This window comes from Mixophyes fleayi, chromosome 1, assembly GCF_038048845.1.
Source record: "Mixophyes fleayi isolate aMixFle1 chromosome 1, aMixFle1.hap1, whole genome shotgun sequence".
In the NCBI taxonomy this organism is placed as follows: Eukaryota; Metazoa; Chordata; class Amphibia; order Anura; family Limnodynastidae; genus Mixophyes; species Mixophyes fleayi.
The window spans coordinates 291,978,733-291,997,098 of NC_134402.1; the positions used below are offsets into that span (position 1 = coordinate 291,978,733).

Below are 18,366 nucleotides of genomic sequence, written 5' to 3' on the forward strand. Positions count from 1 at the left end.
GTGCACTTTAAAGTAGCTCGATAGCAATAAGACAAACATGAAGTTAGAAACTTGCAAATGCTGATTTGTTTTGTATCTATTTTTATAAGTAGATTGGCAGCTAAACATTATCATTAACATTAAGAAGATCCTAAATGTATTTTATGGCAAAAAAAATGTGAAAAAAAATAAGTAGAATTTTTACTGTTTTGCCAATAACGGTGATGAAATGTAGGGCAGCACAGTGGCTTAGTGGTTAGCACTTCTGCCTCACAGCACTGGGGTCATGAGTTCAATTCCCGACCATGGCCTTATCTGTGTGGAGTTTGTATGTTCTCCCTGTGTTTGCGTGGGTTTCCTCCGGGTGCTCTGGTTTCCTCCCACACTCCAAAAACTTACTGGTAGGTTAATTGGCTGCAATACAAAAAAAAATAAATAAAAAAAAAAATTGACCCTAGCCTCTCCCTCTCTGTCTGTCTGTCTGTCTGTCTGTCTGTCTGTCTGTGTGTGTAAGTGTGTGTCTATAGTAGGGAATTTAGACTGTAAGCTCCAATGGGGCAGGGACTGATGTGAGTGAGTTCTCTGTACAGCGCTGCGGAATTAGTGGCGCTATATAAATAAATGATGATGATGATGATGATGATGATAGTATATCTAATGACTGATTGTTATTTTCTGTTGAATCTATGTATAACACTGTGAATATTTTATGTAACCTTCCAAAGTGTATTTTGTTAACTGACCTGAGTTTGACCTAGGCAAGTGTCAATGGTCTTTTGAAAGTACCCAGGCCCAGAGACAGATCTGGGAGTAGTTTGTGTATGCAGAGGAGTTGGACTTAGCCAGGCAGAAAGAGCAGAGGTGAGAGATTCTCTGAGGTAACCAAACATATATCTAAGTGATTGATAATTACTTCACAAAGCTCTGTGACATTTGGGAGATCAATCTGTCTTTATTGACAAACTGAATTCCTAATGTGGGGGGTGAAGTGCCAACAAGAAATGGTTTAAAAATCCCTTGTTTCAGACATCAGATTGTCCATTTCTTTGAGGAGGGTCTACCACGACTGAAATGCGCTATTCTTCTCAATGTGTATTCCTCACACACCAATTCCTGAACTTGTAAGTAGGTATTCTGGTTTTATTTCCTATTTTATTTTCAGAAACTCATTTGTGCAACCTATTGTATGTCTGTTTATTACATTTTTGAAAATAAGCCTTGGAAACATTTTTGAGATTAAACATATTTTATCTAGTGTACTCTCTGTGATTCTTTGTGAACTTATGAAGCCCAGGGAGACTCATGCTACATATGTATGTGATTTAAGTGTGAAACATTAATAAGTGGTTCTGGTGAACGTTAGGACACCATAATAAATCCTTTGTGGCAGCATAAAAGGTGTATTCATTGTTATCTAAGGTAACACCAGTCACGGCCAGCTGTTCAGATTGTTGTATCTGGGTCAGGCTGGGTGTTCGTGATAAATTGGTTGGCAGCTTGGTGGGATTGATAATATTTTTCATTTTATCATAAGAACTTAAGAGAATTAGTGGCGTGTGATTCTAGAGAGATTCAGCATTGATCTGGAGATTACGCTCAAGGCTTGCAAAATTTTAAAAGACATACTTTGCAAATAGTTTCTGTTCCCCTCCTTTCTTGTTTTCTTTTCTTTTCTTTTCTTTTTTCATTTGGAGGAAGTGTTAGGTCCAGGATGGCCCCTGACTATAAGTAGATGAAAAAGGACAAGCTTTTGGCTTTGTGTGTTGAAACAGGACTTGCTCTCGTCCCCGTCAGGAACCGAAACCAACTGATTCAAGTGCTTATGGATGCTGATCAGAAGCTAAGTGCCGGGGAAGGCCAGGGAGAAAGCATCTCTGCTTCAGGAGAGCAGTTAACACTGGACATTACCACAAATACCTCTGTTGAACCAAGTGAGGAACCTACCCTGGAAAGTTACATGCATGCTGCCCTCAAACAGCTGAAGGATACTGATTCCTTCCAAAGTGTATTTTGTTAACTGACCTGAGTGTCACCTAGGCAAGTGTCAATGGTCTTTTGAAAATAGCTAAGCACAGAGGTAGATCTGGGAGTAGTTTGTGTATGCAGAGGAGTTGGCCAGGCATAAAGAGAAGAGGTGAGAGATTCTCTGAGGTGCCCAAGCATATATCTAAGTGATAGATAATTTACTTCGCAAAGCTCTATGACATTTGGGAGATCAGTCTGTCTTTATTGACAAACTAAATTCCTAAGGTGGGGAGTGAAGAGCCAACAAGAAATGGTTTAAAAATCCCTTGTTTCAGACATCAGATTGTCCATTTCTTCGAGCAGGGTTTACCACGACTGAAATGTGCCATTCTTCTCAAAGTGGTTAGCACTTCTGCCTCACAGCGCTGGGGTTATGAGTTCAATTCCTGACCATGGCCTTATCTGTGTGGAGTTTGTATGTACTTCCTGTGTTTGCGTGGATTTTCTCCAGGTGCTCCGGTTTCCTCCCACACTCCAAAAACATACTAATAATTAATTGGCTGCTATAAAAAAAAAAAAATACCCTTGTCTCTCTCTGTCTGTGTGTATGTTAGGGAATTTAGACTCTAAGCTCCAATGCGGCAGGGACTGATGTGAATGAGTTCTCTGTACAGCGCTGCGGAATCAGTGGCGCTATATAAATAAATGGTGATGATGAATATGTACTCCTCACACACCAATTCCTGAACTTGTAAGTCGGGATTCTGGTTTCATTTCCTATTTTATTTTCTAAAACTCATTTGTGCAACCTATTGTATGTCTGTTTATGATCTTTTTGTAAATAAGCCTCAGAAATATTTTTCAGATTAAACATATTTTATATAGCACACTCTCCATGATTCATTGTGAATTTACGAAGACCAGGGCTCATCCTACATATGTATGTGATTTAAGTGTGAAACATTAATAAGTGGTTCTGGTGAACGAAAGGGCACCATAATAAATTATTTGTGGTGACAGAAAAGGTGTATTTATGGTTAATTAACTAAGGTAACACCAGTCACGGCCAGCTGTTCAGATTGCTATATCTGGGACAGGCTGGGTGTTGTGACAAACAACTTATTATTAGCAATTGACATTAAATTTTTTTCTCTTTGCATTCTTTTTTAACTTTATATTCTACATATGTATTGGGTGTATCCTGAAGTGTCTTGTCTCATCACACAAGTGTCTGTGTTTGTATCTCCCATGCCATCAGCACATTCTTTTACTAAAATACTTTGTGCTACTCTGCAAATCCGGATGATCTTATTTGCTGTATGTTGTTCTATCACCACCCTTCAAGGAACATCTAGACACACACAAGATTAAGGGAGATATCTATAAAAGGTAAATTTTGGGCAAATCTCCTATTTTTTTGTGATTTACCTAGCAATTTGCAATTCCCTTAACCTATCATAGGCAATGCTCCACATTTTTATAACTCTAAAAATAAATTTGCATACATCTCACAAACACAGAATACACTGATTATGCAGTGTGACGTTTAGAGCAGGGGTAACCTATTAGAGGGTGATTTACTAAATCACCATGGAATTCTCCCAAAATAATCTCACTGCTTTCAAACTGTAAATATTACCTGAAATCCAGTGAGATTATTCAAAATTCCCAAATCAAAACAAGCTTAAATCATCAAGCATTGGTAACAATTAACTGCTTGGCATGCTGATAATTGTGGAACTAAAAGCATCAACAAGCCCTATCAGTCCAGGCCCACAGCTGTATTTATTGCTTTGCTGCAAATCCCATTGTTTTCATTGGACTACAAGAGGAGAAAGGGTGAAATTTGTCCCAGTTTTTCTCTATTTAAAATCCTTTTTTAACAATTTTTTTATGTGCAATTAAATAACTCAACTGGCCATTAGTCTGTGGATATTGGAATGACGTTTTAACTGAGCGGATTTTCAACAGCTTTAGTACACTTTTCATTAGAGACATAAAGTTTGTATCTTGGTCCATGAGGACAACTTCTTGTAGACCTACTTGGATATTAACCTGCTGTTTATTTGTTGGGCTGTGGCAGATCATAGCAGAAAGCTTCTGGATCTATGGTAGCATAGTCTTCAGTCACTAAAATGTACTGTGTCACAAACTGTCTCAACCTTGGTGATGTCTGAAGACCAGAGGCCTAGAGTAACATAAGCAAGTATAATGAAGTGTAATACAGGAGACTTTTTTGGAATTTTGATTAGCACACCTTTGGCAGCTTGTGTAGGCCTAAAGGAACCAAGCAATAGTTAATTTGATGATATGTTCATCAACATTAATGGTGTGTGTGCAACTGCTGGAGAGAATAACTGTGCTTATAAGATCCAATCAGTCTTATTATAGAAGAAAGAAATATATTGGTATTTTTTTTTTGGGGGGGGGGGGTTCTGCTACACTGCTACTCACACTCAAGAACTATACCTGGATTTTTGCATGCTTACTAAAGAGGTCACTGAAACTGTTTCTCACCAAATTTAAAATTACTTTGACTAAAAAAGAGAAAGGATTAATAGTTTTTTGATGGATGCGGCATATAGTGAAAACCTGTTGTTTACTGGCTTTACAAAGATGTCACTACTAAAACCCACTCTTACAAAATTGCTTCTTTCACTAGAAAAACTTTTAAATTAAATAAATCTAATTGTTTTTTGGGGTGTGTTGCTCAAAGTCATACAGCAACAGTACCCTGTTTTTCTCCACTAAATAGAATTGTAAAGAAATGCTAGTTCAGAATGATGTCCCACTAAATAGAAATGCCAATTCATAATGATGTATATATATATATATGGTACTATATAATATAATATATATATTGTGACACAGGCACCCTATTGATGAGGCACACAGACAATTTCTTGCTTGACACAACAGACGCTTTATTGTTTACATCACAATAATACAGCAAACACTTTATCAGGAAGACAAAAGGCAACCTAACACTGGCTAGTCCCAGTTTCCCAGTTTCGTCATATACAGTCCTTTATAGTTGGGACTCCAACTACAGCCTCAGCTTGATGGACAGGCAACACACTCACCTTGCCCTTAAAAGGAAGTCTACTCAGGTGCTCTGTAATTACTGTTCTTCTTGCAGACACACCCCGATATCCTGCTGTTAGCTGTGGAAAAGACAAAAAGTAAAATCACATGTTATAATTTTACCTTCTCATATGTCTTACACCTGTAAATCTGTGAACCTAGATGCACTGCCATACCTGTGTGTAACCCCATCTCTAGTCTTTACTTGCACACTGTCAGATGCGTAGCTGATTTCACTCTTAGTGGCCTGTGGCAAAACAGTCCATTTGCCACTGTTTTCTGTGAAAATGTCCCTACTTCACCCTGTCTAACGCTCTAGTCACTCTCTACGTGCTATTTGAAGTACACAGCCTGCAAGACATCTTCTTCTCTGGGCTGTATGTATAGAAAATGTCGATTCAAAACTCTTGTGAGTTTGTGATTTTTTTTTCCTGAATGATGTTTTGCCTCGTTTCAGATCCAAATTAGGGGCGAAGAATCGAGTCGTGTTTTGGGTCTACACGGAACCCCAAATCTTGGATCTGTCGGATTTCTCCAAATCCGAACCACTCATCTCTACTATTTATTGATATAATCTATATATACTACATGATCTCTATACATGATATATCTACATGTGAAAAAACGTTTAGAAATATAACATTATAATAAGTGATTGTGATAAAACGCATGTAAATTAATTTGACTATATAGTTTACTGTGATAACATGTATAGGTTAGAGTGGAGACATGGTGGCTTAACTGTAATTATCATATAAACTGTATTATTTGTGATTTTTAATAGTATTAAAGTTCATATCACTTATATATTGTGAACTAATGTATTGCTGTTTCACATATTAGTGTTGATGTAGAATTGTCTGCTACCTAAGGTAAATTATCATTATTGTGTGATTGTATAGTTATCCATAGTTTCTGTTGATAACTTGACAGATTTTAATAGTTGAGACTGAATCATTGTTAAATAACTTTTGGTAAAAATTTATTGAAAGCGAATAGCGCAGCGCACTTATTTATGTAATTGCATTTGCACTTATTTTTTTATATCGTTTATATTGTGGGATAGGTAATCGTTATTTCTGAGACCAGGGAAGAAATTTGTCTCTTGTCTAACTTTGCTATAGGAAATGCCTATTTCTGATACATATATCTGATACAATGAGCCTGTATTTACCAAGCCTTTGGTGTATTGTGGTTTGGGAAACTAGCTTGTTGTATGTCCCTTTGTTGTTCTGTGTGAATATGAATTCTGAACGGTCTGATGAAAGGCATGTGTTAGATCTTTTGATGTGTGAGGTTTAACTTGGAGACAGCAAGGTTTTAAGAATTTTAAAGCTAAGTATAAATACTAGTGGCTTTGCAATGTATGTACATTTATGTTTGTATAAATAGAGTATATACTGATGCTAAAAGTAGCGGCTTTGCAATTTATGTAAATTTATGTTTGTATAAATAGAGTATATCCTGATGCTAAAACTAGCATGTGTCTGAAAGGTATAAATGCTCTGACTTGTACACTGAAATGTATCATTCTTCTGATTTTATCTGACCTGACCACTGATACCTTAAATCAGTGGGACTGTCCTTGTCAGGACACTTGAGCAATAAAACATCATTCTGCTTCAAAGAACTGCTTGAAAACATCTTCAATATTGCTGTTTCCTGTGATCTACAGATTAGACCCTAAAATCTAATCCGTTCTCCGGCTGTGTCTGCGGTTTGGACCCAAGCGTTTCCAGTACCTTCACCTACCTGCAGCCCTGGTTAGTGTGATAGGCCAGGGGGGATCCATCCACAGCATCCCTGATCCATAGTAAGAGGTCAGGAGTACCAGTCGGGTGTACCAGCAAGGAGACATGCTAGCAGCGTCAGTGACCCAGAAGGAACGTGCCATAGAAGGAGCTCAATGGTGGCAGCAGGCCCCTCCCACTGTGGCAGGAGAGGGTGTATTCGAAATAACGAAAGGGAACTGTGGCAAAGTAAGCCCAGCCAGTTCCTCGCAACAACAGACAGGGTGGCATAGGCGGTCCATCCTGTCACAATAGTGATAACTAATCTAAAGTTTTATATATATATATATATATATATATATATATTCTCTTATTTATTTGATCAGACAATATATTTATTATTAAAAGTTGTGTATTTATTTTTCTTATTGTGATCTGGATATAAATTACTTTGCTCAGATAATATATGGTTTCTCTTTATTTAAATGATAATTTCTGAAATGAATGGTGTATAATCATATTTTTCATTCAGACCAGATGGTTTCATGCTGCTGATGAGGAAGGTCATCCTTGTTTCATGATTTAAGAGTTCTTTCTCCAAACCAAAGTCTTTTAGCTCTCTTCTGTTTGCATTGTGCATTCTCACAAAAATGTTGTGCTACACTGGTTAAAGAGTTAAATCTAGTTACATCCTTCGTAGTATTTGGTATATTACCTGCATGCTCCAATTCTTATTGTTTAAGTGGTCTGCTTTTTCCCCCATGTAAAGATTGTTGCAGGTACACCGTAAACAATAGATAATTCCTTGGGATTGACAATTGATATAATCTCTTTTTTTTACATTTCTTGTTGTATCTATTTTCTCTTTTTTAGTGATCATATATTGGCAAGCCTTAAAATGACCACATTTAAAAGAACATTTTAGGATCCCTGAGTTTTTTTTATTTCTTCTAACTTGGCTATGTACCAATTTTTCTAGTAGAAAGATGAATCTCGTAGCCGCGTTTAGTATAGACCTGAGGGGATGAGGAGCGAGAGGGGAAGGCCAGTGAAAAGAAGGTTACAGTAGTCAATACGGGAAATGATGAGAGCATGGATGATGGTATATATCTGTGGTGATTTTCCTTGCTTTGTGATGTCGTGTAATTTAGTAAGTACATCTGATGTTTCTTGTAAGAATGATAAGAAAGCTGTCACAAATTTTTTATCAACATAATTGCTTGTATTTTCAATTAGACTTCCAATTCCAGAGACTATAGGTCTTCCTGGTGGATATTTATCATTTGGTGCATTTTGGACAGAGTATAAAAAGTGACTATTTTGGGGTTGTCCACCTTTTTTTCACACTGCTTCTGAAAATTTGGGATTGGATTAAACATCAATCTTATAAAGCTTAATTCATCATTTAGTTGTTTAACTTCTTCTTTAACATATTCTTCTTTAGGGCACATCACTACATTCAGTCCTTTATCATATGGGTTTATTTCAATATCATCCCAAATGCAATAGCTTAAATATCTACTGTTTTTGAACTACCCTAATGATTATGGGAATCTTTTGAGGCAAACCAAATATTATTATATAGGAGGTACAGATACGATAGACCTGAATAGCAGACATTATAAGTTACTAGTGTATTTTATATGCTGAATATACATCAAAGAATTGAATAATAAGAAAAATAAGTAAGAAATCATGCTAATGCTTTAATTGCATGTCTACTTGGATGGTGTCAGCAAAGTAATCCTCCACCATTTTTTCAATGTTGACAGCATCCAATGCAGCGACAGTAGACATGTCTGCAATGGTTGGCAGGTCCTTCAGTCCGGACCAGATGTTCTCAGCATCCCTGCCAGTGGGTCGTTTATGAAATCTCAGCTGTTTCCTCGCAGCCACAGGTGTGGAAGAAAATGAAGAAGGAGCTGTTGGCATGTCACGGTCCTCTTCAGAGGACAATCTCCTGACCAGCAGGTCTTTGCACCGCTGTAGACTTGTGTCCGCCAGAAACAGAGACACAACATACGCTTTAAACTGAGGATCGAGCACGGTGGCCAGAATGTATTCCTCTGACTTTAAAAGCGTGACCACCCTCGGATCCTGGCAAAGCGTACGAAAGGCTTCATCCACAAGAGCTACATGCTTTGTGGAATCGCAATGGTTTACCAGCTCCTCCCTCACTTTCTCCAGCTGCTTCTGCAACAGCCTGATCAGGGGAATCACCTGACTCAAGCTGGCAGTGTCGGAACTGACTTCTCGTTTGGCAAGTTCAAACGGCTGGAGAACCTTGCACAACACAGAAATCAATCTCCACTGCGCTTGACTCAGGCGCATCCCCACTCTTTTGCCTATGTCGTAGGTGGCTGTGTAGGCTTGAATGGCCTTTTGCTGCTCCTCCATCCTCTGCAGCATATAGAGGGTGGAGTTCCACCGCGTCACAACCTCTTGTTTGAGGTGATGGCAGGGAAGGTTCAGGCTTTTCTGATGTTGCTCGAGTCTGCGGCAGTGGCAGAATGCCGAAAGTGTCCAGCAATTTTGCGGGCCACCGCAAGCATATCCTGCACACCCCTGTCACTCTTGAGGTAATGCTGCACCACCAAATTTATTATGTGGGCAAAACATGGCACTTGCTGGAAATTGCCCATATGTAATGCCCGCACAATGTTACTGGCGTTGTCCGACACCACAAATCCCCAGTAGAGTGTAAGTGGGGTAAGCCACTGCGAGATTATTTCCCTCAGTTTCTCTAAGAGGTTGTCAGCGTTGTACCTCTTATTAAAACTGGTGATACACAATGTTGCCTGCCTTGGAACGAGCAGGCATTTTAGAGATGCTGCTAATGATGCTGCTGCTGCCGCTGTTGCTTCGGAAGGCGATGCATCTACCCAGTGGGCTGTCACAGTCATATAGTCCTTAGTTTGCCCTGAACCACTTGTCCACATATCTGTGGTTAAGTGGACAGTGGGTACAACCGCATTTTTCAGTGCACTGAGGACACTTTTTCGTACTTCTCTGTACATCCCGGGTATCGCCTGCCTAGTGAAGTGGAATCTCGACGGGATTTGGTACCGGGGACACAATACCTCCATCAACCGTCTAAATCCCACTCCACTGATGGCGGACACGGGATGCACGTCTAACACCAACATAGATGTTATGGCCGCAGTTATCCGCTTTGCCATAGGATGACTACGGTCGTACTTCGTGCTCATGGCAAACGACTGTTGTACGGTCAACTGTTTAGTGAAAGATGTAGCGGTCTTATGACTTCCCCTCTGGGAAGATGACCGACTACCAGCAGCAACAGCAGCTGCGGCAGTAGTAGGCGTAGCGCTGCAGGATCCTCCGGAAGAATCCCGGATTGAAGAGGACTCAGTCATGCCGGTGACATGGCCTGCAGGACTATCTACAATCGAGATTGAGAAGGAAATTGACGAGGAGGGTGTTGCTGGTGTGGATACAACAGGACCAAGGGATTTAGGTGTCACTGGACTGCTGATGGTCCTAGCCACAGTTCCTGAACTAAACACTGAATTATGAAGGTTCTTAAGGTGAGGTATAAGGGAGGTTGTCCCTAGGTGGCCAAGATCCTTACCCCTGCTTATTTGAGCTTTACATAAGGTACATATGGCAATACATTTGTTGTCCGGATTGGTATAGAAATAATTTCAGACCAAAGAGGTGGATTTTTTGGACTTCTGCCCAGGCATGACGATGGGCTTTTTCATCCCATGGACAACAACTGTTTCCCCCCCTGGTGCCTCATTTAAGATAACCACATCAGCATCCTCCTTGTCAAGTTCCTTCTCAGCGCCAGCTACATAAATATCCTCCTCCCGGTGTACAACATTGACACCTTCATTAGCCAAATCTGTAACTGGACTGTGGGTGATCCTTCCAACATATGCAGAGGGCATGCTGCAAATGGTGGAAGGAGCCACCTCTTCCCATACAGTGATGGGAAGGTCAGGCTTCGCAACCACCAATACCCTTGGACTCGCCTTGGGGATTTGTGATGCCATCTCTTTAGAAGGCAGAGTTGTTTGCTGTGTTGTTGATGACAGCTTAACTCTCTTAAATTTTTTAGAGGGGGGGAGGAGGAGGGCTTAGATCCTTGGGTGAAGCTGAACCACTAGTCATGAACACGGGCCAGGGCCTAAGCCGTTCCTTGCCACTCCGTGTCGTAAATGGCATATTGGAAAGTTTACGTTTCTCCTCAGATGATTTTAATATTTTTTTTTTGCTAATTGTAGTGAACTTTGGCTTTTTGGATTTTACATGCCCTCTACTAGGAGATTGGGCATCAGCCTTGGCAGACGACGTTGATGGAATTTCATTGTCTATGTCATGACTAGTGGCAGCAGCTTCAGCATTAGGAGGAAGTGATTCTTGATCTTTCCCTACTTTATCCTCCAAATTTTTGTACTCCATTATATGCAGCACACGTTGTATTGCAGTACTATTTTTTTTATACTGCAGGAACAGTGAACGTAGTTAGATATTGCAGTTGAAATTCCTTTTTACTGCAGGTACAGTGAACGTAGTTAGATATTACAGTACTAATTTTTTCATACTGCAGGAACAGTGAACGTAGTTATATATTGCAGTAGAAATTCCTTTTTACTGCAGGAACAGTGAACGTAGTTAGATATTGCAGTAGAAATTCCTTTTTACTGCAGGAACAGTGAACGTAGTTAGATATTGCAGTAGAAATTCCTTTTTACTGCAGGAACAGTGAACGTAGTTAGATATTGCAGTAGTTTTTTTTTATACTGCAGGGGCGGTGAACGTAGTTAGATATTGCAGTAGAAATTCCTTTTTACTGCAGGAACAGTGAACATAGTTAGATATTGCATTAGTATTTTTTTTATACTGCAGGAACCAGCGAACATAGTTAGATATTGCAGTAGAAATTCCTTTTTACTGCAGGAACAGTGAACGTAGTTAGATATTGCAGTAGAAATTCCTTTTTACTGCAGGAACAGTGAACATAGTTAGATATTGCAGTAGTATTTTTTTATACTGCAGGAACAGTGAACGTAGTTAGATATTGCAGTAGAAATTCCTTTTTACTGCAGGAACAGTGAACGTAGTTAGATATTGCAGTAGTATTATTTTTATACTGCAGGATCAGTGAACGTAGTTAGATATTGCAGTAGAAATTCCTTTTTACTGCTGGAACAGTGAACATAGTTAGATATTGCAGTAGTATTTTTTTTATACTGCAGGAACAGTGAGCGTAGTTAGATATTGCATTAGAAATTCCTTTTTACTGCAGGAACAGTAAACGTAGTTAGATATTGCAGTAGAAATTTATTTTTACTGCAGGAACAGTGAACGTAGTTAGATATTGCAGTAGTTTTATTTTATACTGCAGGAACAGTGAACGTAGTTAGATATTGCAGTAGAAATTCCTTTTTACTGCAGGAACAGTGAACATAGTTAGATATTGCAGTAGTATTTTTTTATACTGCAGGAATAGTGAACGCAGTTAGATATTGCAGTAGAAATTCCTTTTTACTGCAGGAACAGTGAACGTAGTTAGATATTACAGTAGAAATTCCTTTTTACTGCAGTAACAGTGAACGTAGTTAGATATTGCAGTAGAAATTCCTTTTTACTGCAGGAACAGTGAACATAGTTAGATATTGCAGTAGTATTTTTTTATACTGCAGGAACAGTGAACGTAGTTAGATATTGCAGTATAAATTTATTTTTACTTCAAGAACAGTGAACGTAGTTAGATATTGCAGTACTCATTTTTTTATACTGCAGGAACAGTGAACGTAGTTAGATATTGCAGTAGAAATTCCTTTTTACTGCAGTAACGTTGAACGTAGTTAGATATTGCAGTACTAATTTTTTTATACTGCAGTAACAGTGAACGTAGTTAGATATTGCAGTACTAATTTTTTTATACTGCAGGAACAGTGAAAATAGTTATTTATTGCAGTAGAAACTCCTTGTTACTGAAGGAACAGTGAACACAGTTAGATATTGCAGTAGAAATTCCTTTTTACTGCAGGAACAGTAAACGTAGTTAGATATTGCAGTAGAAATTCCTTTTTACTGCAGGAACAGTGAACGTAGTTAGATATTGCAGTAGTTTTTTTTTTATACTGCAGGAACAGTGAACGTAGTTAGATATTGCAGTAGAAATTCCTTTTTACTGAAGGAACAGTGAACACAGTTAGATATTGCAGTAGAAATTCCTTTTTACTGCAGGAACAGTAAACGTAGTTAGATATTGCAGTAGAAATTCCTTTTTACTGCAGGAACAGTGAACATAGTTAGATATTGCAGTAGTATTTTTTTATACTGCAGGAACAGTGAACGTAGTTAGATATTGCAGTAGAAATTCCTTTTTACTGCAGGAATGGTGAACATAGTTAGATATTGCAGTAATATTTTTTTTATACTGCAGGAACAGTGAGCGTAGTTAGATATTGCAGTAGAAATTCCTTTTTACTGCAGGAACAGTGAACATAGTTAGATATTGCATTAGTATTTTTTTATACTGCAGGAACAGTAAACGTAGTTAGATATTGCAGCAGAAATTCCTTTTTACTGCAGGAACAGTGAACATAGTTAGATATTGCAGTAGTATTTGTTTTTATACTGCAGGAACAGTGAGCGTAGTTAGATATTGCAGTAGAAATTCCTTTTTACTGCAGGAACAGTGAACGTAGTTAGATATTGCAGTAGAAATTCCTTTTAACTGCAGGAACAGTAAACATAGTTAGATATTGCAGTAGAAATTCCTTTTTACTACAGGAACAGTGAACGTAGTTAGATATTGCAGTAGTTTTATTTTATACTGCAGGAACAGTGAACATAGTTAGATATTGCAGTAGAAATTCCTTTTTACTGCAGGAACAGTGAACGTAGTTAGATATTGCAGTAGAAATTTATTTTTACTGCAGGAACAGTGAACATAGTTAGATATTGCAGTAGTATTTTTTTTGTACTGCAGGAACAGTGAACGTAGTTAGATATTGCAGAAGAAATTCCTTTTTACTGCAGGAACAGTGAACATAGTTAGATATTGCAGTAGTATTTTTTTTATACTGCAGGAACAGTGAACGTAGTTAGATATTGCAGTATAAATTTATTTTTACTGCAAGAACAGTGAACGTAGTTAGATATTGCAGTACTAATTTTTTTATACTGCAGGAACAGTGAACGTAGTTATATATTGCAGTAGAAATTCCTTTTTACTGCAGGAACAGTGAACTTAGTTAGATATTGCAGTAGAAATTCCTTTTTATTGCAGGAACAGTGAACGTAGTTAGATATTGCATTACTAATTTTTTTATACTGCAGGAACAGTGAACATAGTTATATATTGCAGTAGAAATTCCTTTTTACTGCAAGAACAGTGAACGTAGTTAGATATTGCAGTAGAAATTCCTTTTTACTGCAGGAACAGTGAACGTAGTTAGATATTGCAGTAGAAATTCCTTTTTACTGCAGGAACAGTGAACGTAGTTAGATATTGCAGTAGTATTTTTTTTATACTGCAGGAACAGTGAACGTAGTTAGATATTGCAGTAGAAATTCCTTTTTACTGCAGGAACAGTGAACGTAGTTAGATATTGCAGTAGAAATTCCTTTTTACTGCAGGAACAGTGAACATAGTTAGATATTGCAGTACTAATTTTTTTATACTGCAGGGACAGTGAAAATAGTTATATATTGCAGTAGAAATTCCTTTTTACTACAGGAACAGTGAACGTAGTTAGATATTGCAGTAGAAATTCCTTTTTACTGCAGGAACAGTGAACGTTGTTAGATATTGCAGTACTAATTTTTTCATACTGCAGAGACAGTGAACGTAGTTAGATATTGCATTACTAATTTTTTTATACTGCAGAAACAGTGAACGTAGTTATATATTGCAGTAGAAATTCCTTTTTACTGCAGGAATAGTGAACGTAGTTAGATATTGCAGTAGAAATTCCTTTTTACTGCAGGAACAGTGAACGTAGTTAGATATTGCAGTAGAAATTCCTTTTTACTGCAGGAACAGTGAACGTAGTTAGATATTGCAGTACTAATTTTTTTATACTGCAGGGACAGTGAAAATAGTTATATATTACGGTAGAAATTCCTTTTTACTACAGGAACAGTGAACGTAGTTAGATATTGCAGTAGAAATTCCTTTTTACTGCAGGAACATTGAACGTAGTTAGATATTGCAGTACTCATTTTTTTATACTGCAGGAACAGTGAACGTAGTTATATATTGCAGTAGAAATTCCTTTTTACTGCAGGAACAGTGAACATAGTTAGATATTGCAGTAGAAATTCCTTTTTATTGCAGGAACAGTGAACGTAGTTAGATATTGCATTACTAAATTTTTTTATACTGCACGAACAGTGAACATAGATAGATATTGCAGTAGAAATTCCTTTTTACTGCAGGAACAGTGAACGTAGTTAGATATTGCAGTAGAACTTCCTTTTTACTGCAGGAACAGTGAACGTAGTTATATATTGAAGTACTAATTTTTTTATACTGCAGGAACAGTGAACGTAGTTAGATATTGCAGTACTAATTTTTTTATACTGCAGGAACAGTGAAAATAGTTATTTATTGCAGTAGAAACACCTTTTCACTGCAGGAACAGTGAACGTAGTTAGATATTGCAGTAGAAATTCCTTTTTACTGCAGGAACAGTGAACACAGTTAGATATTGCAGTAGAAATTCCTTTTTACTGCAGGAACAGGAAACGTCGTTAGATATTGCAGTAGAAATTCCTTTTTACTGCAGGAACAGTGAACGTAGTTAGATATTGCAGTAGTTTTTTTTTATACTGCAGAAACAGTGAACGTAGTTAGATATTGCAGTAGAAATTACTTTTTATTGCAGGAACAGTGAACGTAGTTAGATATTGCATTACTAATTTTTTTATACTGCAGGAACAGTGAACGTAGTTAGATATTGCAGTAGAAATTCCTTTTTACTGCAGGAACAGTGAACGTAGTTAGATATTGCAGTAGAAATTCCTTTTTACTGCAGGAACAGTGAACATAGTTAGATATTGCAGTACTAATTTTTTTATACTGCAGGGACAGTGAAAATAGTTATATATTGCAGTAGAAATTCCTTTTTACTACAGGAACAGTGAACGTAGTTAGATATTGCAGTAGAAATTCCTTTTTACTGCAGGAACAGTGAACGTTGTTAGATATTGCAGTACTAATTTTTTCATACTGCAGGAACAGTGAACGTAGTTAGATATTGCATTACTAATTTTTTTATACTGCAGAAACAGTGAACGTAGTTATATATTGCAGTAGAAATTCCTTTTTACTGCAGGAACAGTGAACGTAGTTAGATATTGCAGTAGAAATTCCTTTTTACTGCAGGAACAGTGAACGTAGTTAGATATTGCAGTACTAATTTTTTTATACTGCAGGGACAGTGAAAATAGTTATATATTACGGTAGAAATTCCTTTTTACTACAGGAACAGTGAACGTAGTTAGATATTGCAGTAGAAATTCCTTTTTACTGCAGGAACATTGAACGTAGTTAGATATTGCAGTACTCATTTTTTTATACTGCAGGAACAGTGAACGTAGTTATATATTGCAGTAGAAATTCCTTTTTACTGCAGGAACAGTGAACATAGTTAGATATTGCAGTAGAAATTCCTTTTTATTGCAGGAACAGTGAACGTAGTTAGATATTGCATTACTAATTTTTTTTATACTGCACGAACAGTGAACATAGTTAGATATTGCAGTAGAAATTCCTTTTTACTGCAGGAACAGTGAACGTAGTTAGATATTGCAGTAGAACTTCCTTTTTACTGCAGGAACAGTGAACGTAGTTATATATTGAAGTACTAATTTTTTTATACTGCAGGAACAGTGAACGTAGTTAGATATTGCAGTACTAATTTTTTTATACTGCAGGAACAGTGAAAATAGTTATTTATTGCAGTAGAAACACCTTTTCACTGCAGGAACAGTGAACGTAGTTAGATATTGCAGTAGAAATTCCTTTTTACTGCAGGAACAGTGAACACAGTTAGATATTGCAGTAGAAATTCCTTTTTACTGCAGGAACAGGAAACATCGTTAGATATTGCAGTAGAAATTCCTTTTTACTGCAGGAACAGTGAACGTAGTTAGATATTGCAGTAGTTTTTTTTTATACTGCAGAAACAGTGAACGTAGTTAGATATTGCAGTAGAAATTACTTTTTACTGCAGGAACAGTGAACATAGTTAGATATTGCAGTAGTATTTTTTTTATACTGCAGGAACAGTGAACGTAGTTAGATATTGCAGTAGAAATTCCTTTTTACTGCAGGAACAGTGAACGTAGTTAGATATTGCAGTAGTTTTATTTTATACTGCTGGAACAGTGAACGTAGTTAGATATTGCAGTAGAAATTCCTTTTTACTGCAGGAACAGTGAACATAGTTAGATATTGCAGTAGTATTTTTTTATACTGCAGGAACAGTGAACGTAGTTAGATATTGCAGTAGAAATTCCTTTTTACTGCAGGAACAGTGAACATAGTAAGATATTGCAGTAGAAATTCCTTTTTACTGCAGGAACAGTGAACATAGTTAGATATTGCGTAGTATTTTTTTGTACTGCAGGAACAGTGAACGTAGTTAGATATTGCAGTAGAAATTCCTTTTTACTGCAGTAACAGTGAACGTAGTTAGATATTGCAGTAGAAATTCCTTTTTACTGCAGGAACAGTGAACATAGTTAGATATTGCAGTAGTATTTTTTTATACTGCAGGAACAGTGAACGTAGTTAGATATTGCAGTATAAATTTATTTTTACTGCAAGAACAGTGAACGTAGTTAGATATTGCAGTACTAATTTTTTTATACTGCAGGAACAGTGAACGTAGTTATATATTGCAGTAGAAATTACTTTTTACTGCAGCAACAGTGAACATAGTTAGATATTGCAGTAGAAATTCCTTTTTATTGCAGGAACAGTGAACGTAGTTAGATATTGCATTACTAATTTTTTTATACTGCAGGAACAGTGAACATAGTTATATATTGCAGTAGAAATTCCTTTTTACTGCAGGAACAGTGAACATAGTTAGATATTGCAGTAGTATTTTTTTTATACTGCAGGAACAGAGAACGTAGTTAGATATTGCAGTAATAATTCCTTTTTACTGCAGGAACAGTAAACGTAGTTAGATATTGCAGTAGAAATTCCTTTTTACTGCAGGAACAGTGAACGTAGTTAGATATTGCAGTAGAAATTCCTTTTTACTGCAGGAACAGTGAACGTAGTTAGATATTGCAGTAGAAATTCCTTTTTACTGCAGGAACAGTGAACGTAGTTAGATATTGCAGTAGTATTTTTTTTATACTGCAGGAACAGTGATCGTAGTTAGATATTGCAGTACTAATTTTTTTATACTGCAGGGACAGTGAAAATAGTTATATATTGCAGTAGAAATTCCTTTTTACTACAGGAACAGTGAACGTAGTTAGATATTGCAGTAGAAATTCCTTTTTACTGCAGGAACAGTGAACGTAGTTAGATATTGCAGTAGAAATTCCTTTTTACTGCAGGAACAGTGAACGTAGTTAGATATTGCAGTAGAAATTCCTTTTT

General features: G+C 37.1%; 1 long non-coding RNA gene across 1 annotated transcript in view; it reads right to left on the reverse strand.

The window, feature by feature from the left end:
- The window catches only part of LOC142108158 (uncharacterized), a 42,551-nt gene that overhangs the window by 10,253 nt on the left and 13,932 nt on the right, over positions 1-18,366 (reverse strand). The window contains exon 2 of the long non-coding RNA XR_012680110.1: positions 5,028-5,108. This is a non-coding gene — a long non-coding RNA (uncharacterized LOC142108158). The remainder of the gene's footprint in view (positions 1-5,027; positions 5,109-18,366) is intronic.